Source organism: Haemorhous mexicanus, chromosome 3 (genome assembly GCF_027477595.1).
Source record: "Haemorhous mexicanus isolate bHaeMex1 chromosome 3, bHaeMex1.pri, whole genome shotgun sequence".
In the NCBI taxonomy this organism is placed as follows: Eukaryota; Metazoa; Chordata; class Aves; order Passeriformes; family Fringillidae; genus Haemorhous; species Haemorhous mexicanus.
Genome location: NC_082343.1, coordinates 24,620,939 through 24,643,976, shown reverse-complemented (window position 1 = coordinate 24,643,976; position 23,038 = coordinate 24,620,939). Strand labels below are relative to the sequence as shown.

At 41.8% G+C, this 23,038-nt stretch overlaps 1 protein-coding gene across 13 annotated transcripts in view; it reads left to right on the top strand.

Annotated features, from left to right (window-relative positions):
* TRERF1 (transcriptional regulating factor 1) overlaps positions 1 to 23,038 on the top strand; it is a 100,491-nt gene that overhangs the window by 40,380 nt on the left and 37,073 nt on the right. For 4 of the 13 annotated variants that reach the window (XM_059841123.1, XM_059841124.1, XM_059841126.1 and 1 more), the window contains exon 3: positions 10,222 to 10,283. The exons of the other annotated variants lie outside the window; for them this stretch is intronic. The gene's annotated coding sequence lies outside the window, so the exon portion shown is untranslated. The remainder of the gene's footprint in view (positions 1 to 10,221; positions 10,284 to 23,038) is intronic. 13 annotated transcript variants of the gene reach the window in all.

Here is a 23,038-nt window from a genome sequence, read left to right as displayed (position 1 = left end):
CCCTATTAAAGTTTAGCCTGGGAGAACACCTTTAGGTCTACATTATATTCCCGTTCTAGGAATAAATCCATACAGGAAACACAGCACTGAGCACTTTGGTCTGGCATCTAGATCCTTCTTTTAATGGGAATCCTCTCATAAACGCTGGAACATCAGCTGACCTCGCCACCTCTGACTCTGCTGTTATGATGGGTTCAGATTCTTTTGCCCATGCTCCCCTTCATGCTGCTTTTCCAGCACACCACTGCAGTGCTGGTGCCATTTGTCTAAAAGATAAAGTGCTCTTACTCTAAAAAAGCAAAAGTAGTACAACTGAATTGCTACTTTTGTCTATAAATATTACTGCTATTTAATAATGATGATATAAGTTCTCTTTTGAGCTGAAAGCAGAAGCAGCACTATGTTCTGAGTCAAGTTCAACCACAGGGGTTTTTTATTGTCATTAAATGCCTTATTGTATTTAAAAAACCAAAACAAATATTTTTGTTTTGGAAGAATGAGTATCTGATATGACAGCGTAGAGCAAAAGTTTATTATGCATATACAGTTGAAATAAGTTAACTTGTTTAAACTGTATTGTAAAAGCAGTGCTTCTGCATTTGAAAAAGTTTCATGACTTCATATAACCATATCAACATGTTTCCATAGTTAATTTCCAGCCTACAATTCTATTATGCCTTGCCTAATGGAACATCATAATATTAAGTAAACCAATAACCCTAATGTTAATGTTGCTGATGCTTTATTAGATACTACATAAAGGAAAAAAACCCAACCAAACACCAAAACAACAACAAACTGCAATCCTGCACTGACTTAACCAGGACATATTTTAACTCGTTGAGTTTTTTTGTAGGGGGAAAGTGGAGGTCACATCTAAAAATCTGCATCCAGTGCTCAAAATGGACCAGCACACACTGTCCTGAACTGTTGTATACTGTTGCTTGAGAGGACATCAAATGTGCACCCAGTGCTGTTCAGTGCTTTTCTGCAGAGAAGAACAGGCTTTATGCTGGGACTTCCACCACATTTATGTATGTCCACATATATACAGCAAATAGAGAATTAATGTAGTGAGTATGAACAGGTGATGAGGCAATGTGATTACTTGGAAAGGAAAGGGAGAAGTAACAGCCTAGTACTGGTAATTTTACTGAACAAAGCTATTTCTTTCTAAATTTGAGAATGCCACCAAAAATCAGGCATACAGCAAATATGTCCTCTGTCACACAGGGAGTTAATTTCCTTGTGGTGTGGGCTTATTTGAGTAGTCTGAATGTTAGCACAGGCCAGTCCAGCTCTGTACATTATGCAGAGGGTAGGGCTTGCTACATTCAGGAGAGAGTTTACATTGGAAGGGAGCTGGGGTGGTGGGAAGAAGCTAACAAAACACAGAGGCCTTGCAGCACTGCTGAAATACTGGATATGTTTCTTGGATGCAAAAGCCAAGCGTGTCTTCTAGGAGCATATAGTGTTTTACCAGTGTGTGATGGCACAGGATCATTACTGGAATACAGAGGCCAGTTCTTACGTGCCTGCAGAAAGCTGAGAGATTGATTACAGTTGGAAAACCTGTTTTACTGTTAAACTTTTCTAAATAAAGAGCTTTGCATGCTTGCATCAAGTGAAGTGGATGAGTTGTATTTTGCAAATATCTATAGAGGAAAAAAGGTACAAAACTCTTCAGTTTAGTAGGAGGAGGTGTAATGAGATTGAATAGCTGAAAGTTGAAACCAGAAGAATCTGGGCTCCTTGTAACACACAAATTATTAAACAGAATAAATTATTGGCTCAAACAGCTCCCTTTGGACGTGACGGATTCCTAATCACTTGCCTGGGAACTGGACGACGTGTTTTTAGCAAGGGAGTATTGCTGTGTGTATGTTTATGGCTAGCCATGGATCTGCTTGTAGGTCTGTGGCACACCTGGGGTGGAAGGTAGACTGGTGATTGCAATGGTCTCTTCTGTTTTCCACATCATCCACTGTCATCTCTAGGAGCTGGTATGGTTTTCTTGGTTTGCTGTTTCTTGTCTCTCTTTGGCAAATCTACTGGGTTTTGATTTGTGACTTGGAAGGGAGAAAACAGAATTTAAGTCCTGCCCACCCATCCATGTGGAGAATGGCTTCTGTAGCTAGATTACAGAGAGTCTTGAGGGGCTTTGGGGTTTTTTATTTAATAGTTGAGGATGTGGGGGTTTTTTGTTTGTTTCTTTGAGGAAAATTAAAGGAGTCAGATAAGTCAAGTTTTGCATGGGTGCAGGTGTCCTGCTGGAGAAAAGAATGGGACAAGCAGAATAGAGAGGAAAATGAACTTAGTATCAAGGGGTTTATTCAATTTTTGTTTGATCTTATGGGAAATAGGGCAATTTGCACAGGAGAGAGTTTCCATCATTAGGCTGGTTTTCCAGATTCACTCCGTATTGGCAGATTATTTTTCTTTTCCTGGTGATTCTTTGTTCATCCATATAAAATAAAATCTGTGTTAATCTAATTTCAAATAGAGAAGGGTTTCCTTCTCTGTGTCAGACTTCTGGCACACTTTTTACAGTGTATTGCCATGTGTTTCACAGGGAGAGGGAGATCAACACTAGTTGTGTTGCCTGCCTGCCTCTGGATGTGCCTCTTTGGGTTGGAGTAGGGGACACTCCCCATGGAGTAGGGGACACAGTTGGAGTAGGGGGCACAGGTTGGAGGTAGAGATGTGCATCACTGCAGCACCTGGGCAGTGGACCCAAGGTGGCAATTCCATATTATTCACAGGGGTGAAAATAAAATTAATGCATGCAATTTAAAAGCAAAGGAGTTGCACATCTTGCTTGGCCCGACAGTAGCCATGCTTGTGTAGAAGACTCTATCTGGAGATACAGGATATATTAATATATCCTATATTGTGTTGGTGGGGAAGCCTTTGATGGAGAAAGAAGTTTTGTATTTTAATGACAATCCAATATTCTCATTGCATTTGTGATGTTACAGCAGAGCTCTGTTTCGCTGAATATGGGAAGCTTCCTGAGGATGGTGGAGAAAATGCCACTGCCTTCACTTACGACACGTATTATGTGTGAATTATTTATGGTACTTCATTGCAAATGGAATGTTCTGTAGTATATTTGTAAATAATGAATTCTTTATGACAGGACATCTGTGCCCGTGGATCCTGTGTCATGGAACTACTTTTCTAAATACACTTAATGATAAGATATCTATCCCTTTACCAGGCTGTCCTGTAATAAATTATCTTTGTATTCCTGCTATATGTTCTCTCTTCTGACTCCTAAATGATATATGGATAGATATATATGTAGAAGTTTGTACTATTTCTTGTCAGTTGATGTGGTGTTAAATTCACTTTATATTTAGAAGGTACCTTTATAAGTAAACAGTCTGATTTTTGTGTTCTGTAAAATGGAATTAGCGAAAGACTTTCGTACCTGATAAATTAGGTTTGCTTCTTCTAACTTTCCTAAAGAGAACATATTTTGTAAGACTACTTATTTTAAAAAATTATTACTTTTTTAATTAATAAGAACTACTTTCTGGTTATGCCAGTAGTTTGTGGGGGTAATGAAAATGCTAAGTTGCAGTGTATAGTTCAGAATGGTGAAACAAGAAATGTGGGATGAATACCTGTTTGGCCCAGTACATGACTTTGGGGATAACATTTTCCCTTGCTTTTCTGTGCTGCCACATTGGGGGACCTGAGATTCATCACCAGTGTGTGGCTGAAGGGGTTGGCATCGCCTGTGCTGACCGACTGACTTGTGCAGCTCTCTGGTCAACCAAGCCAGTGAAGAGATTCCAGTTGGAAAAAAATTTTTCACAAGGGAAAGGCCATTTCAGTAACCTGGTTTTGTCGGGTTTGTCAGCATCCCATTTCAGTAACCTGGTTTTCTGTGTGGTGCACAGTTGGATTGGGCTATCTCAGTGAAGGGGCAGCTGCCTGGGGTCAAGGCTGGGAGCTCTGCAGGGCAGATGTGCAGCAGGGCCCTGGGCCAGTGGGAGGATGGCTGTGCGTGGTCAGCATGGTGTGAAGTGTGTTTGGAGTGACTGCAAATGGAGCAGCTCCATTGCCATCTTACCCACATCTGCTGAGCCAGGCTGATCTGTTGGTTACAGTGCCACATGGATAAGAAATGTGCCAAGAGGGAAAAACGCTTTAGTTTTGGGATGCTAAAAAAAATAAAGGAATACTGCATTTTCAACTTCCAAAAAGGATGGGGAGTCTTCCATTAAGTGATCTTCTGCATGCCTAAACCTCCTTCCATGCGAGCCTGGTCCCCTGCTGTTCTCTCCTGATTCCCCCATCACTTCTCTTGCCTTTCTTCTCTCTACCCCATAATTCCTCTCAGGAACTCAGTACCAGTGACCAGTTTTGCAGCTCATGTACTCTTGTAAGCCTTTTGAATCCCCTCAAAACGAGAAGTTATTGCTGGGTGCCTGCCTGGCCCCGTGCACTGCTGCAGTTGCTTAGCAGCCATGGGAGGCTGCTAAGGGGAGGAGCTGCTGGGTGTCCCTGCATCATCTGCAGGGACACAGGAGAGCTCACTTATTTCTGGGGAGCTCTGGTAGCATCTTGCTTCTGCCTCTCCTGCGTGCTCACACACAGCCTCAGCTGCCTCTGCTCAGCAGCTTCTCACCAGCTGGGAAATGGAGTCTCCTGCCTTCACGCAAGCCTCGCTGCTTGCAGGCTCACTCAGAAAGAGGCAGCAGAACCATCCCAGGCCTTGGTCCAGAGCATGCTGAATGTGCTGCAAGGATGTTCTACTACCTCTCGAAAGAGTGGCTTTAGTGAGGTGCTTCAGCTCACAAGGTGGTGGTTTTGCACACTGACCTCTTAAGTTTTCCATTTTTAGTTGGAGGTTGCTCATCACTTCTCATTGCTCTTCCTTGTGGGCTCTGACGGAGTTCTGCTCAGGGTTCCTGCCTTACCTTGGAGAAGTCTCCAGCTTTCAGCCAAAAGTTGTGGCCTCTTCTGTCACCAGGAGTGGTAGTGAGGGACACCAGCCCCTGCCTTGGCCACCCTGCTGCAAGGTGGTCGAGGTCTTGGATAGAGGATGGGCTGTGACTGGGGAGGCTGAGGTGTCCTGGATTACTCTGAGATTGCCCCAGGGGAAAAAATTCCCTGAAAACACAGCAGGTGGTCAAAAATGATGGTGTCTGTTCAACTGCCATGGCAGTTTTGTTACACTTTAGGGCTGGAGGCACAGGTCTTTGAAAAAGTATGGATACTGAGATGTCATTTGTAGAACTTCAGCTTTGCTCCAGAGGGGTTTCTGTAAACCTGACCAGAGAAGAAAGAACAGTGCCTCAAACCCCTGATATATCCAATTAACCAGCTCACTGCATATCCTGCCCTGGTTGTAAATGTCAAGGTAATGAACTGTTTTGGAGCAGAGGCTGTCTCAAAAGCTGTGAAGTGTCCACTGCAGTGAGATCCTTCCTTGCTTATTGCTTCTTTAGGAACATTTATTTCTGATGGGCATCTCAGATTTCAGAGATGTGAATGATGCAAACAGAGCGGCTGTTGGCTGTTAGCAGTCACAAATCAGCCAGTTTGGTGTGTCATACTTTTCATCTTAATGCAGATTCCTAGATAGCCACAAACCTAGAGCTGGAGGAACAAGCCACATGATTTATATGAAGAAATATAGTAGTGCTTGGATTTTCTTTTTATAAGGCTAATTGTGTTAATTTGCTTGAGACACAATTATCTCAATGGGATTGATTTGTTTAATTAACTCGGGATGCCTGCAGGTGAAATAGTGAGTATAAATAGAAGGACAGTGGGGAATGCATCACTAATGTTTGTATTGCAGAAGGATTGACTCATATGTAAATGAAGTGCTGCAAGCCTGCCAGGCTAACCTAGTTCTGAGGTGGTTTCTAGATATTAAAAAAAAATCTCATGCTGTCATGCATAGCACAGGGCTCATACACTCAGGAATAAGTTGGTGAGGAGTGTACGCCGTAGTACTGAGGACAAATGTACCTTGCTCCTGTTGTAAATACCTTATGTATGAGCACTTCCCTGAACACTGCGGGGCTGAAGGACGTGGTTTGTACCACACCACTGTGATGGCACTGCCCTGGTGCAACCCAGCAGCTTCTTCAGTGTGTCAGTCCTCTGTGGTGAGAAATCAGAGCAGTTTCTTGTTCCTAGCGTTGCAAAGGCCCCTTCTGAACGGAGCACACGAGTACCCTGCATGTAGCATTCCTGGGATGAAAGCCTTGTGGCAAAGCTTTACATGTTCTCCTGCTCCCAGATTCCTCTGCCTTACTGTGTGGACATACCACTCTGCAGAGGATTAGGTGTCTCAATAGACCAGTTCTGCAGCCTGTGTGCGTGTCGTTTGCCTGCTGTTTGCCAGGGCTGTTCCCGACACTCTTAACGTGTCCCTTGTTCTAAGGTAGCTGGTTATGTTCACGGCCCAAAGTGGAAATGCTGTGTCTTTTCTGTCAGTTTGGTCCTGTACCGTAAAAATCTTAATTTCTCCAAATATAGAGGACAGATTGGTATTTCTGATCTTTTCCCTACCTAGAGTAGATTACTAGTTTTCATAAAATTGTAGTCTTTCTCTGAATCCTTCGGAGATCTTCGTCATAGCTTGTGGCAAAATATTGTTGAATATAATTGAATTGAATGTTGAATATAAACAAAATAAAACTAGATCAACAGAGCACTGCCACAGAACCAAACCAACTAAAAAAACACGTTTCCTTTTAGCAGCTCTAAATGTATTGCTGTTTAAAAAAATGCCTTTGCTTCTGCATGACAAGAGTGTATAGGAGCACTGTTGTCTTTACCACAATTCCTTTTTTTTATATCCTCAATAGTTTATCCATCTCCCATTAGTGTGGTTGCTTCAAGCTTCTCTGTTTCCTTCTCTACAGAAATATGTCTTTGTTCCAAATTATTCTTGTCCCCATTTTCCGAGGCTTTTACTACATCTGCTATCTCAAGAAGAGATCAGATGATAAGAGCTGAACACAGCACTCTGATGGAGAACATGCTTCTGATTTATGCTGTGGCACAACAGTCTTGTACTTCTTATCCTTTAGATAATCATGTGAATGCTTTCGTCTTGAAAATGGAAAAAAAATTATATTTCTAAGTTGTAGCCTTGTGTATCTAGCAGTGTGTTTCCTTTATTTGCTAAACACTTGATTCAAATATTGAGTTACTCCAGAACTGTTAAACCCAACAATCAGTTCTGAGTGCTTCACATTTTTCATTTAAAAGCACTTTGCTTTTTATTGATTTACAGTGGATATAATTTGCCCCTTGGTCTGGCCTTGCATGGTTCATCTAGAATTCTTTCCAGTCTTCTCTGGTTTTGAACAACTGTACATTTTGTCATCTGTGGGATTTTAGCTGTTCCGATTTTTGGTGGGGAGGGGAGAGAAGGTGTTGCCTTCCTGTTTTTCAGTTCATTCAAGAGTGTATGATACACTGCTATCCTGCTTTAGAGCTGAGGACATCCCTCCCTTGACCCCTTTTTTGGAAAACTGTTTGTTTTGTTCTCATGCATTTTCTGTGTCTCTCTGCTGCTTTCAAATCTACATGCATGCTTTCCCTAATAAACCTCAATTTTCTTAGTAACATAAAAGGATTTTTTCAAATACTGTTTCAAGTGCAATTCTCAGCCTCTTTGAATCCATACTTATGTTAACAAGCCAAAACTACCCATTAACAACAAAGAAAAAAGTATGGAAGTGTTTATCTGTTGGAGAAACTAGGCTTGGAAAATTTTATTTTGTCAGAAGTATTAGAGCTGTGTGCACCAAGTCTGTAGCTCTTCCACCTTCAGGACACTCTTGCTCCAGCCTTTGTCTTGATTTTTGTTACATCCTAAATCTTTGCATAGGTTCATTTTGTTTTGAATGCAGAGAACTGTTTCTGTCTTCCTGTCACTTGAAATAGTCTGAAACTGTCCTGCTTTATTATTTTCTACCTGAAGGAAAACTGTGGTTGGGGTATTTTGGGTGTTGGGGCGGGGAGAATGCTGTTTGGTTCTTGCACCAAGTCCCCCAGCTTTTCCTCCCCTGCCTCGTTGCTTACGTATCACTCAAAGCCATGACATCTCTTCTGTGTTTTAAATGTCTTCTAAAAATATTGGAACCCTCAAGAAATGTCACACTTCTTCCATCTTGCCACCAGCCCAGCGAGTGCTGTTACTCTGCTGTCAAGGTAGGGACCTCAATCCCTGTGGTGTTTAACACAGATGCTGTTTTGCCCTGGCTTGCAAATGTGTGTTTCTGTCCTGCCTGTCATGTGGGGTTTGCCAGGCTTTTGACTAGAACTAAGTTTACCCAGTAATGCCAGTTTATCTTTTTCAAGTTGACGCTACAAAGGCAAGTGGTGGGGAGCCTTTGTCACTCACATCACTGATCTCCCAGCATCTGTGGTTGTGAGCAGGGGTTTGGTTCCCTTTTGCCTGTTCTGTTTGGGTTAGGGTAAGAGGGCAGTATATGAGGATGATTTGACATCTGTTGAAGGAAAAATTTCAAAGAAACTTTCCTAAAGTTTCCCTGCAGCTTAGGAGTTAAGGAATAACAGCTCTTCTCCTAGGACACAGTTTCTGACCCAGTTATGTAGAATTCACTTTCAGGGCTTCATTGACGTAAATGAATTTTGGTTCTGCCTTAAAACCACTGCAAGAAAAGGTCTTTGTCTGAGTTTCAGTTTATGTTTGGTTTTTTTTAATCTGTTACACCATTGAAGTATTAAATAACTTAATACTGCAAGAGCTTATTCTTTCCAGTCCATGGCTTTCCCCTGAGGAAAAAGTAAATATGCCTCCTGAGAGACACTTTGAAAATGATGCTGCACAGATGTGCAGGGATGCACACGCGCACATCTGTCCACCCAAACAGCACCCTGAGCTCCGCCCTGGAAGCCTGTGGTGTGAGGGGGGAAGATTGTGGAGGAGGCACAGTAAGCTGATCTGACTGGAAACTGTCTAATGCTGAATTTCATTTCAGAGACCGTGGAAGTATCATGTTTTTACCATGTACTTATGTGTTCAAAAACATTTTTCCAGTGCGTGTTATTTCTAAATTACTAATTACTTGTGCAGAAGAGCTGCAGTGTGCTTTTCTACAAAATTGCAAGGAAGTTTCTTCCAAACTCTGCTGGAGAGTGAACTAAAGCATTTCTAGGCATTTTGTTCCTGTCTATAACTTGAATCAGGAAAACAAATGAATGTGATTGGTGCAGTTAATGGCCTCTCAGGTTTCTTGAAGTTAGGTTCAGAAATTTGCACAATAGATTATAGTAGATTACTGTTGACCAGGTAAAGAAAAGTGATTGTGAAGGACATGTCAGGCACTTCAGAGGAAGTTAAATTCAAATGGAAATAATTATTTCTCTTGAGCTGGGCATTTACAGGAATACAAACTTAGTAGTGAAGCTGGGTGGAGAGTACAGGTTGCATCTGCTGCAGGGACTGCTTGGGGTAAGGCAGTACTGGTAGGAAAAGTAGCAGGGGGGCCTGGACATGGACTAAGGAATATGTTGATTCAAATTCTGGGTTCATTTTTTACAAGTCCTCTAGGATGATGTTGTGAAACTGAAGAACCATCAGAAATATAATGGAAAACTAGGAGAGACACCAGGTAAAAAAAAAAAAAAAGTCAGAGAACAAGGACGGTTTGGAAAAGGTTCAAGGTTTTTGATACAACAAAGCCTATATGTTGCTGCTCTTGAAGTATGCCATGCAAAGCCCCAACTGTCTCTTCACTGCAGGAATGCCTTTTTTTCTCTGTGGTATTTTAGAAGGCCACATCTTCAAGTGAAATTGAATCTGACTTGCTTTTGTCTTTATATTGTTGACACTGAATTACTTGCTTATTGGATACATGCTTGTCAGGCAGACCATCTAAGATGCCACTGAGGGTTGGTAACCTTGAAGGATATTTTCTATGTGGTTTTAATTATAATACGTTCTGAAACAAAAAATGCCTTTCTCCATATTACTTTATAAGATTTAAATATTTTTCCCCTGTTGCCCTCACTGGAGTGCAGAAAATAGGTTGACTGAAAGGCTGACTATCAAATTAAATTTGTTCTTGTTTTAAATAACTTTTCACATTACATCTCTAGAGATTTTTATCCCTGTATCTGCAGAAATGTCATTTGAAATTCTTCTTCCTCCAAGATTTTACCAGGGCAAAATTTCAAAAATGTATGCATTCATTTCCTTCACCCTCTTTTTTCCAGTTCTACACCAAGTTGTGCCTCTCCCTTCTTTTGGGTGTCCTTTCCCAGTGCTACTTACTCAGGTGAGTTTAAGCTTGGGATACAGAGGCGTACCGGCTTCCATGAGGCAGCTCTAACACTCCTCTGCGTGTGTATGGATTTCTGTTTGCAATAAAGCAGCTTGTTTATACCTGCTGTGCAAAACATGGCTGGTGACTGGAGGAGCTTCTTAGCACTCCATAATATTCTGTGTGAGGGGAGGTGGTTAGAGTTTGGAATAACTAGTCCACAAAGTAGGACGAAGCTGTTTTAACAGGAAAACTTGCTCTATTTTGCATCTGTTTCTTTTGAGTGATCAGTCAGGGAAAAAAAAAATCATGATTTTTTGCTCTTAATTCTCTGAATTCCTGTAATGTTCAGAAAAGATGTGAATAGAATTTACAGGATTATTGAAGATTATGCAATGGTCCCATATCTGTGAGCAGTTCAGGGAAAAAAAGTCACTGCTACTTGTACTGTCACTTAAATATGATATGAGAGAGACACTTCCCTCCCCTGCTTCCTGCCTCCTTTTATGTTCTTTGCAATGTGAATATACTAACATCTATTTGAAAGTTATTTTTGTCACCTAGGCCTTCTCTTTCACATTTACCTCAGAAGCAAGGCTTGCATCTTGGCGGCGTGTGTTTGTTTAATCTGAGGGAGAGCAAAACTTGTTCAGATGACCGCAAAAGCAGAAACAATTGTTTGCCTTAAGATCACAGTGTGCATTTGTTTATCTCACCTTTAAGGGGTTTTGTAATCACTTTTTCCCAGATCCAGAAGATAATGTCCTAGGAGATAACAGCTAATAGATGCAAATACTGTGTGAATTATACTTACACCTACTTGCATCAGTCACCCTGTGGGACAACAAAGGAAGGAAAAGAAAACAGATAGTGGTCCTTGTTCTGTGCTGTGTTGAGGGCCCTTGACTTGCTGTGAGACAAACAAACAAAATGGATAGATACAATAGAGTAGAAATTGCTTTGTGTTTTTTCCACTCTCAGCTCTTCACCGCGTCTGGTTTTGCGTAGATGTGATGGAACTGTTGGTTTTGAGTGTTAAATAATATACATACTTATATAAGAACAAGCTCAATCCCTTTTTTGTGGGAGTGGTACTGTGCATTAGGATCCTTTTTTTCAGGCACGACAGCAGCTTTAAGGGCTGCTGAGATGCTGGTGAGTTGTTTTCCTGACGATGCTGCCCAGTGGGCAGGGCTCCGTGGTGCCCAGGGGTTCGCTGGCCTGGCGGCGCACGCGGCGCTTCGGCACATTCCCGTCACCGATGGAGGTGCTTCTTGAGGTGGTCTGCTCTGGGTGGGCAGCTCTGTGTGTCTGGGGGGGATTTGGTGTGTTTAGTGTTAAATACAATTCCAGAGGTGGCTCTCTTGTGGTCCATGTCTAGCACAACAGCTGGAAAGTATTGGATCTTTGATGTTTGCGTGGCAGAGAGTTTTCCCTCTTCTGTGTTTTGTGCCACCTGCCTCTGCCTCATCCCAGCCTGCTTTCCTGTAACCTTGTCTTCATTACAACAGGCTGTAGCCCCTCTACAAACGAGATGATGTCTCTAAGATGCTGATAATGGATAGCTGTAAAAAGGCTTAACTGAACTTTCTGCTGTTGCAGTTTATTTCAAAAGACAGAAGTATCAATAATGGAATGTTCTGAGATGTCCTAAGTTTACGCTTCTGGTTGGACCAGCTAATTTCCTTAGACAGCTGACTTGTCCTTGCAATCAGTAGAGAGAAAGGGTCTTTTCTTTAGGGCAGCTCAGCAGAAACTGAATTTCAGTGCTCTGGTTGCATTCTCTTCTAGAAATGTTTCCTTGCGTTTTCTTTTTTTTTTTTTTTGTTTTCTCCTTTCTTATACTGGCTGTAGAGGAAACCTGGAGCCAGGAGCCAGCCAAGCTGTTGGTGGTATCAGTTGCACAACTGTGCCCACAGTTAATCAGGTAGGGCATCTTTGGAGAGTGACAATGAAGGCATTGGTTGGAAGACCTGTATAAATAGTTTGCCCAGCATAAAGTGTTTTTTACAGACTTAAAGGAATGCTGCATCTTAAAGAAATAAAGATCTTTACTTCTTGCTCTTCTAAATGCAGCCCTTTGTAAATGACAGCAATTCAAGATGGTTTCCAGAATCTTCTCTCTGTTAAGAGCAAAATACAGATTGAAACTAGTCCTGTAGTCAGAGGGGTTGCAGAAATTAACACATATCTCTTACTGCTTTCAGTGAAGTGCTCACTAGCATATGAGCATCTGTACACAGGTAGATCCCTCCTGTGCTGCTGACAGATGCTGCTGATAGGCATTTTCTATGTATCAGGAACTCCTTCAAAGTGTTCTGTCAAATGCTACCCCAAAATGTAGGTGGTTCTTTCCTAAGTGAACCAACAAGCCAGGGAGGGGAGGATCTTTTGAGAGAGCATGCAAGTGTTTGACACAACCTTGTGAGTTTGAAAAGATGGAAAATTCTTAATCTGGAACAATTTGGAAAAGTGCTGTTAAACCAGGCAAAATTTATTTTGTTTTCATTTCAAAAATTAAATTAGAAATGACTGTAGGAATTTTCCTCTATGATGTTCCACGTTGAATAAAAGCCTTGGAGTTGGACAAGGCTGCTGGATGAGGTCCTCTGGGAAGGGGAAACTGTGGGAGAAATAACGTGGTCTGAGCCTGTGTGAGCCCTTTGAGCATGCAGTTCTGCTGTTCATTACTGGGGTTGGTTGTTTCTGGCTGTAAACTGTGAACTGAGGGGTAGAAGGGTGAGGGTGGTGTCGCTCCAGCCTGGGCTGCTGGCATCTGAGGAGGCAGAAGTGCCATCTGTGAGGGGCTGCACCTCAGCCCTGTCACCCAAAGGGTTGTGGTGACAAAGTCGAGTTGGTGGCTGGAACACGTGAAGTCAGTCCTTGGTGATCCTGCCCTGGTTTCAGGGAGACATCTCAGCCATTTCTGGGGAGAATTCAGTTCCATGTTGCCTGCTTGTGTGCACTAGTTTCTCTCACATATGGATTTTGTGGGAGAAACCACAGGGGTTCCCTACAATTCCATTCACCTCCCTGTGTGCTGCTGCTGCTGTAAATAGTGCAAAAGGGGTGCCTGGGCAGGTCCCAGCTTTGCCTCTTAGAGCTGTGCTTCAGTCTGGTTGGAGTCAGTAAATGTGATCTTTCTGAGCAGAAAAGACACATTTTTATGTCTGGTGGTTGCTTCTTGTTTTGGGAGTGGAGAGAATGGGTTCAACTTTGTATTTTTGTGGAATGTAGATTTAAATTATTATTAAAATGAGATCTTAGGAGAAAGTGTTTGTATATTTATAGGGGGAAGAAGAACTTTGTTAGATAGTTCTTTGAGGTAAATGTACTTGTCAGAGAATTTATTATTTTAGTCCTGTGGTCTTTCTAAATGCATTTGACATGATCGTTATTCACTTGCACCATTTGTTTCCTGTCTCATTATATAAGTTAGCAAACCACTCTAGGGTTGCCTTTACTTTTATTTGCGTTAGAAACTGCACCATAAAAAATGTTCTCATTGGGTTGCCTGCTGCTGAGCCAAGAGCTGTAAATAAAGTGGTTTCTAATTGAAATCCAGGAGAACCACAGAAGCATCATAATTAATGTACCCTCTGTTTTTTCTCTCTCTTTTTTTTTAATATTACCACATGTCTTTTTTTTATAAAGTGAACGAAGCTTCTCTTCTTCCTAGCTACCCTTAACTTGAAATAGTCACTTCTTGCTGTTTGTGTTTCCATACACTTTTCTGGACAAATGAATTCTTGAGGCTGGGGAGCTTTTTGTTTTGTTTTGTTTTGTTTTGTTTTGTTTTTTTCTTTATTTTTAAATTTTTTTAGTTACAGAATTTACTTATCAAGAAGAACAGTTTTGGACAAAAGCAAGGAAAAAAATATTTTGTGAGTAAGCTTGGTGTGAGCATGTTGGGATCTATGGGCAGATATTCCTGAGAAGTGGTTTTCTACTTTTGACTGGGAGGGTGGGCACATGTTGCCACTCATGTTTTAATGGAATACTCCATCTGCTGTCAAGCCAAGTCTCTTTCTGAACATGAAAGTTTTGTGCCAAATGCAACATCAAATCCAGATAAAAGTGGTGGGGTGTTTGCTTCAGCACTCTGTAAATGTTAAAACCCAATGTGTCTAAGAGGGTGGGCAAATCCGGATCATCTTGTGTATCTGGATCTTTGCTTTTTTTAAAATGGCAAATGCTTGTCATTCCAGTTGGGTTTTGATTTGAAACACATAGGCAGGTATTCTTTTGATCTGTAAATGGCTGTTTCATTGGGGATTTTTTAGCTGACTAGTTTCATATTATCTGCTTTATTCGTAGAGTTCTCATCACAGATTACCTAATGTGTTGGATTCCTGTCTCTTGTGCTGCATGTTATTTTTACCCTCTTTGCAAAGGCTGGTGCTATGCCACCAAAGAGATTTTTTTTTTCTCCCAATGTTAAGGAGATGCAGCAAGTCTGTCATCCATTAAGGTTCAGAATCCATAATACTCATGCATTTTGCTCTAATCATCTGCAGTGTGATTTTTTTTTTTTTTTTTATTCTGCATATTGACAGGGTAATTTTTCCTTCAGCTATGACAGCCATGAATCATTTGGCAAGTTACTTGATTCACATGGATGTTGATTTTTTTTTTTTAAAGTACCTGGTGGGGATGGCAAGAACTCTTTTCTTGCTGCTTCACCAGATTTAGGAGTGGGAGCTGTGAGGGTCTTTGCTTATTAGAAACAAAGCAGATGAGCCCTGTGAGACTAGAACTGGTTGTCTGTGGTGATCCTTTAGGCATTGGGATGGAGTCAAAATCCTGAATTATGTTTGGATTTCCCATCTTAGCTAAAGTCTTTCAGTTTAGGACCTTCCAAAAGCCAGGAACTCCCTGGAAATTTTGGCATTCTCAAGTCCAGGGCAACTTCCTTCTGATAATAACTGAGGCAGTTTATCTATCCATTTAAAGATTTGGCTAAAATTGAAATGGAAATTAACCTACTTGCCAAAGTCTTGCCAAAGATTCTATTTTTATTGAGCATCATCTTCTTGTTAAGAGCCTGTTGAAGCTGAGAAATAGAAGTGAGATCTGGAAGGAGTAGGTGATGGTAATTTAAAATATACTAAATTGTTCAGGTAACACAAACCAGAAACTTCTCAGTGGCTCAGTGTTCTATTATTGTGGGCATATGAAATACACCATTCTTGTGCTTGTGTGAAAGGTCTGTACCTGGGACAGCAGGCCAGTGAAGTCATGTCCACAGAGATATGGTACCATTTTTGTCTCAGGCTGAATGGACTGTGTAACCCCATAAAGATGTAAAAATAGGCATCAGCCACAGACTGCATGTGGAGTAGAGTGAACCTGCATGTCTCTTTCCACTGGAGAAGTTGTACAGACTGCACTGGATATTTATGCTTTGAAAAGGATGGACATCTATGGGGATTGCCAGATCACCTCTTTCTCACCAGATTCACCAGAAACCTTGAATTAGAGAGGTCTAAGGTCTGTTCTTCTCAGGATTTCATGTCTTAAGTAGTCCTGTGTTGTCCAGAGAAAATTACTAGTCCTGTATGTTTTACTGTAAGAAATATTTTTCAGTTCAGGACTTCATAGCTCACACAAGTGAATAAATCATCTGAATCTCATGGTCAGGTTTTTCTGACAAGAACAGGTGTATCTATTGGAAATAAGGGCATAATCATTTATCAAATGGATCTCAAGACTCTGCTGTGTACTTGTACTGTGGTTTGTTGATCAATGTAGAGAGCATGACCAGCTGCCTCAGCACAGAGTACCAGAGAGGTGTTTTTCTTCTTGCACAAACATGGAAAGATTTTCTCCATTCATCATCAGTCCTTGATGGCTTTGTGGGGAAGGAGAGCACTCCTGGGTTGTGGCTTCTGCTGGTACAGCAGGGGCAAAAAGAGGAGGCTGGAGCTGGCTGTGGAAGGCACACCAGACCAGCACTCTTCTGTTTTCAACAGGTGTTTGTATTGTGCAAAACCACTGTAATAGTTTTTGAGAAGAAAACATAATCTGTGTGCCAGAAGGGCACTGGGGAGTGATGGCTCACACTTGCAGGGCTTCAGAAAGTGTCTGAAAAATTCAGGGTCCCTCTGTGAAGATGACTGTGCCATCTCTCTTCTGGAAAAGGGCAGGAGATCTCGAAGGAACAGGGCATTGCAATTGGTCTATTAAGACCATTTTAGCCTTGCAGAACTCAGGGAGGATTCTGCAAAAGAGAACTCTGGACTTAATGAGATTGCAGCTGAAGCTTTCAGTGGGCAGAGGAATGTCAGTCCATTCTTGAGTCTAGATGTGGTGGCATGGCTTAACCTCAGGCAGCAGCTAAGAACTACACAGCCACACTCCAGTGGGATGGGGAGGAGAATCAGAAAAGGTAAAACCTGTGGTTTGAGATAGGAACAGTTTAATAATTGAAAGAAAGTAAAATAAAATAATAATAGCTGTAAGGTAAAAGGAGATAACAAAAAGAGAGAGAAGGACAAGAGTAGCACAGCACAGCTGCTCCCCACCCACTTACCCATGCCCAGCCAGTCCCTGGGCAGTGATCCTCCCCCCAGTGTTATACCAGGCATGATGTTCTGGGGTATGGAATATCCCTTTGGCCAGTTCAGGTCAGCTGTCCTGGCTGTGCTCCCTGCCAGCTTCTTGTGCACCTCTGCACTGGCAAAGCGTGTCAAAACTGACAAGTCCTTGACTAAGAGTGAGCACGACTTAGCAACAACTAAAATGTGAGGGATGATATTCCCTCTCATCCTAAATCCAAAACACAGCATTGTACCAGCTACAAGAAAGAAAATTTCCTCTATCCCAGTGGAAATCAGGCCACTAGCTAAAGTAATAGAAAATAGAGAGAGATGGAGCATTTGACATAGCTAGGCATTGCTGGAAAATATACAGTAGGATCATATGAAACTGATGTGGGTCCTGCATTACCAGAGACGTTAATACAGGGAAAGATGAGGTAAAGAATGTCTTAAGATTTTTCTGTGAAATGGTCTTCCTCCAAGGCAAGGCCCTGTAAAAAAATGAAATGAAAATTAAATGTATACTGGGGTTCTCAATATTTAAAAAATAAAATTAAAAAAAAAATTAAAATTAGGCTTATTGAAACTCTCAACTCTTTTCAAAGATGTAGATTTTCATGCTGTCATTATCTGGTACAGCATCTGATACAGACTTTTCTCGTAGCCTGAATTTGCAGTCCAGAAATGCTAAGAATATGACAGAAACAGTACTCTTGATTATCTTTTGTCTTGTGCAGTTACTGCTTTTCCAGAAGGCTTGTCTTCAAACCTCCCATAAGGACAATTGGATTTAATTTATTTTTTATATGTAGGACCATTGCCTATTAAAAAAATAAAACATTGTTTTGTACAAGCTAAAATCATATTACTGTTGTTCTAGCCTGATTCTTGGCATCTGAAGGAAAACAAATCTTTGTGCATTAGGTATTCAGAGGCAACTTTAAATCATGTGTGCAGTGCCTTCATTATATGTTATCCATTCTTATTGTCTTTCAACTGAAGGACAGTAATAAGAATTCTCCATTGCAAGATAAAGGAACAAATGTAAGGTTGTTCATACATTGGAGAAAATATTTTAATAGCCTTGTAACCCTACCTGGGAGGTCTCTGCTTGGAATCTTTATCAGATGAAGCTGCTGTTGAACACCTGCTAGCACTCATGCAGGCTGGTGCTTTCCTCCTGGGGGTGCACTTTTGGGGGAAGGCTGTTCGGGCGCCCTGGCGCTGTGCAAGGTTGGCAGCCCACGCCTGAGTAAAGGCCATGAGGTTTGGCCAGGGGGAATAATGGTGTTTCCCTGGCAGGAGTGCAGGGTGTGCCATTGAAGCTAAGTGCAGGCAGACCAAGACAAGGCTCAGCATCTCTGCAGGACCTGCAGGCACCTGTAGCACCAGCCTTCCCTCTCACCGTGTGCCACCGTGCTTTTGGAGTGGGAGTGGGTGTCACCATGGCAGGGATTCTCAGGAGACTTGTGCCCCTGCCATACCTTCCCTTGTATCTGGCTGTGTTGATGCTTTGGGGAGCTGAAGCACTGCCTGCTGAGGTCTCCTGGTGCTGCCTGAGCTGCTTTTACTTCTGATTTGATCAGCACACTTCAATGTCTCTCACCTTTCATCTCTACTGGAGTTGTTTTTACCTCCTCTTTAAGCATTTTTAGCATCAACTCACAATCCATCCCAACTCCCATTCTACAGCTCCTGGTTATGTCATCTGGTGCTTGCAGTGATGAGGGTTGTTAGAAATGGCATTTTTGGTTGCGTTTTTCAGTCGTGAAGTCCACAGTCAGAACTGAAAAGGCCTGAGGTCCTTGGCATTACCTTTCCATCCTCTCGTTGTACTGCTTGTAGCCCCTGTTGCTTGGGCAGTTCCCAAGGGAGCTTCAGGGGGGAACATCCATGCTGCTCAGAGTCACAAATTACTTTACCAGTCAGATGTCTTGAGTAGATAATCCAGAGGTTTGAATCTGCTGTAAATGAAAAGTGAACAGAAGGGAAACCACGACCATGTGTGTCAGCATCACCATCTTCTTTCCAGAATCCTGTGATAAATCTGATAACACTGTTCTGAGAATTGCTTGCCTACTAATTATTGGAAAAGCATTACCTTTTCTTTGTGTCTGTAATTAGCATTTCAGCTCGAGTCTAAGGCCTGATGAAAAATGAGTCTGGTATGCCACAGGTTCAGTAAATGATGAAAAGCTGAAGTCTGTGTTTGCTTACTTTCTTTCTCCATAAAACAAACAAAACTTGAGCTGATCTCTGAGTAGAAATGGTGTCAGAAATGATGTGGTCTAAAGAAGGAGGTTGGTTTTATTTCTCTATTTCCTCATCGGGTGGCTCACAGTACACGTAAACAACGCAATAAATAAATAGTCCAATCTTAGCTTAGATAACCATGAAAAATCTGTTTATGTGTTCCTAAATCAGAAGACAGAAATGCATCTCCTACAAACTGATAGGAGAATTATAGAGTAAGTCTTTAAAAGCATGATCCGGAGCAGCCAAGATTTCCAGATAGCACACTCTGAAATTTAATATCCATGTAAAACAGTTGATAATACATGTTGATGTACAAATATTGTATGTCCATTGAGATAAGTCTTTCAGGGACAGAGAAAATTTAAGGCAAGCTCTGTGAAGTGGTACTGAGGTTCTGTCTGCTGTGCTGGCTTGTGGGGTTTGAGATGCAGAAGTTGGTACATGGCCATTTGAACAACAGCATGTCTGAATGCAAGACTTCTCTGAACAGGGTTTGTGCTAATTGTGTTATCTGGTTTGTTTAGAGATATCAGCTTGCTCTGGAGGTGTTGGAGGTCTTTTGCAGACTATTTTGAGATACAATTCATAGAGGCTTGTCTAAATGACAGCAGATGGGAAATCACAGAATTTAGCTCTAGTCTGATGTCTCAAGGAGAGATAAACCAGTGGGCAGACTGTGGAAGGTTATTCCAGAGAGGAAACCTCAATGGCTTAAGTAAACAGGACTTGAGAATATGTCCACTGTTCCTCCGAGCAACCAAAACTTAGGAGGTTCACTTGGCACAAATCCTCTTGCTTGGAGGACGATTATATGTAATTCATGCTAGATTCAGGTCATTGTGACCTCAGACACAACTGGGACATGAAATGAGACATTATCCTCTGGCTCCTCTTGTGGAGCCCCCAGTTCCTCCACCTTCATGCAAAGCACTGTGCCAGGGTGCCATGGGGATCATGGGGAAATGTGGGCAGAGCCTGTTGGCTCTTGCATTGTCTGGGACAGTAATTCAAACTCTATCTGTGACAGAGCTGAAAACAGTATGAGTAGGTCAGGCATACATTGCTTTCAGTTGGAGGCGTGAGGCTTGGTAATATTTCAGTAATCCTGAAAGATTTCTTGGTCAGTTTGTGAGACAGAGATGACAAGCAGGTTTGTCATCATCTTCAAAGTGTTTCCTACTTATAATTGAGAAGACAAGGTGCTGTGGTAGTGATGCTGTGATGCCTTCCCTGGTTCTTGTTAGGCACTCACTGGAAACTCCTTCCTCCTGTTCTACTAAGAATCAAGATGGCATTTTGGTCAGAAATAAAGCTTTAGCTGTTAAATTATTTTAAAGACCCTGTTCTTCCTTGCTCTTCTGTTCTTCATCTCACCTCTCCTCCCCCCCAAGTTGTTCAGAAAATAAAAAGAAAACCAAAAAAAACCTAAAACCAACCGAAACAAATAAGCCCCCTCTCGCCAAATAATTATCTTTAGCTTTCCCAGGAAAGGAGGCATTACTCTAATCCGTGGGGGGTTGTTTATATTTCTCTCAAAGAAGCATTAAGCAGGATGAACTTGCTTCTTGCAGAATGATCCGTGTTTACTTTGTCACTTCTGTATCAATGAAGCGCCTCTTGAAGGATTTCTGCGTGCTTTGTTAAGAGCTGGCAAGCTGTAGAGAGTGTTGTGCAGCTGGACCTGCATTTAGTGTGGGCAGTACCTTGAAGGTGAGGTTACAGGGCTGGGAACACTCCTGCTCCAAAACTGAGCTTGTTTTTGAAGGGTAATCACAGAAGCCACTGCTCAAAGCTTCAGAGGCTGCCTGTCTGTGCCTGGAGGATAAATGGGTGGAACGGTCCTAGCTTAGCTAGGAGACCTTTCTGGGAGCATTGTTGTTACTTTTGCAAGTATTGAACGCAAAATCTCAATTTGTTACAAAAAAGTGTCCATAAATTGTGCCTGGCCCGTGTTTCCTGCTTGCAAGCTGAAGGCACTGAGGTGTTAACAAGCAGTGCCCTTTGCCCTCTTCTCTGCTGCTTCTGGTTATGTGGAATACTCAGAAAGGAAACTGAGGATTGGCACATAGTACCCACCCTACAGGAAAGTCTCTGTTAAGGAGAAGATTACTACAGGGATAGCTAAGAGCTTTTTATGTAATGAAGAAGAAAATAGTCAGTGGAGCTAATACTTGTGGGGAATAAATTCTTCATAGAAAGTTGAGAAATGTTCTCCTGAAAATGGTAAAAGTAATTGTAAAAGCTGAATGGCATGGCATTTAATTATGTAAGGAACGAAGGAGGCTAAAAAAAATAATAACCTGGTATATCAGAAAGCAATTTAAAATATAAGCTAGGGAAAATGGAATATTTCTGTCACAGTAAGATGAATTCCACCACTGGCTGCATTGATTTAATGTCTCAAGTTTTGTTCCAAACAGATCTGTAACTGGAAGGGAATGGGGGTGTGGGAAAGGCATATTTTTGTTCCCTCGGCCTCCCAAGCCAACCCGTTCCCCTGCTCAGCAATGGTGAGAAAGATATGGATAAAAATACAAACAGGATTTAAGAATTTAATTAGCTCTGATGGTCATCCAATCTCCAGTTGTCTGGTAATTGTCTCTTTCAAAGGGATCATTTGAAGCAGAGCTTCATATGCTTTGTGAATGTCAGTAAACTAAGCTTGTTAGTGTACAGTGCAAAGGCCAAAGCTGAATTCTTCTGGGTATTTGCAGCCTTTAATAAATAGCACGGCAGTGCCGAGGAGGAATCATTCCTTACACCCACTCGCCCTTAAGATGTTTCCCTTCAATTCAGAAATTAATATTCAGTTGAAAAGTTATTATACATTTTATGTCTTTCAAAATATTCTTGGCAGTGCATAGGAGTCAGTCTGCAGAGGAGTGGGATGGGTTGGGGTTTTTTTTCCCCACCCACCTTCTGCAGGGAAGATCTGGAGCCAAGAAATAGCTGTTAGACTTTCAGGTTTGTCAGCTTATTTGTTTGAGGTTGGGTCTTTTTTTGTTCTCATAGTGCTGTTTCCTGAGCTGTGGAGCTCCTGCTCCATCTTCTTAGGGCAGGGTTGGCATATTAGTGAGAGGTCCAAACGTCAGGTTATCAGGCTGTTGGCAAGATCTTGCTGTGACATGTTCCCAGCTCTGCCAAATTGGAACAATTAGGTCTAAAGCTCATTATGGGGAGTGCCCACTTAGATTTTTTTTTTTTTTTTTTTTTTTTTTTTTTTTTTTGAGTGATTGGGGAATTTCTTTTAGGAGAGTGGCTGGTTTGCAGTAATTTTGCAAAGGAAAATTATAGTTTGAGGTTTTTTCAAGGAAACAGAGTTGTTTGTTGGTGTCATTTTTGGCAATGATTTTGTTTGAACAGTTTTAGTCACTTCATAGTTTTAAGTAAGAAACTGAAATTTTGCAAGAGTGTGGGATTGAGGTATTAAGAATAACGAAAAGAAGGACTGGCTGAAATGTGTTGCAGAACTCCTTGTACTGAACGATTGGATGATAAAATGCTGGAGGAAATTGCTTGTAGATAAATGAAAGCCATGCATGGAGGAGGAGGGCAGTCACAATACAGTTCATGCCTGGTTAATGCTTCACCAGGTGTTAACTGCTCTGGAAGAGGTTTCCTGGTTGTCCTGTAAAAATGGCAGTGAAATGATAGACAAAACAGGTGCCAGTACTTGTTACTGAAAGAACAGAAAACAAAACAAAGTATGGAAGTGCTGCTGTGTAACTGTGTGGTGCTCCTCTGTCTTCTATACCATATGTGGCTCTGGTCCTCCCTGCCTCCCATTTCACCTCCCCCAGTCCACAAAGTGCTGTAAAAGAGAAGAGAAATCCAAAGTGTGGGGTGACAACCACCAGAAGTCCATGATCTGGAAGGAGACGTGCTAAAATGATGAATGTCACAGAAAAAGAGATGGGGTGTGAGCATCTGCTGTCCTTCCAAGGAGGGGAGCAGGAGGCAAGCACAGGAGAGCTG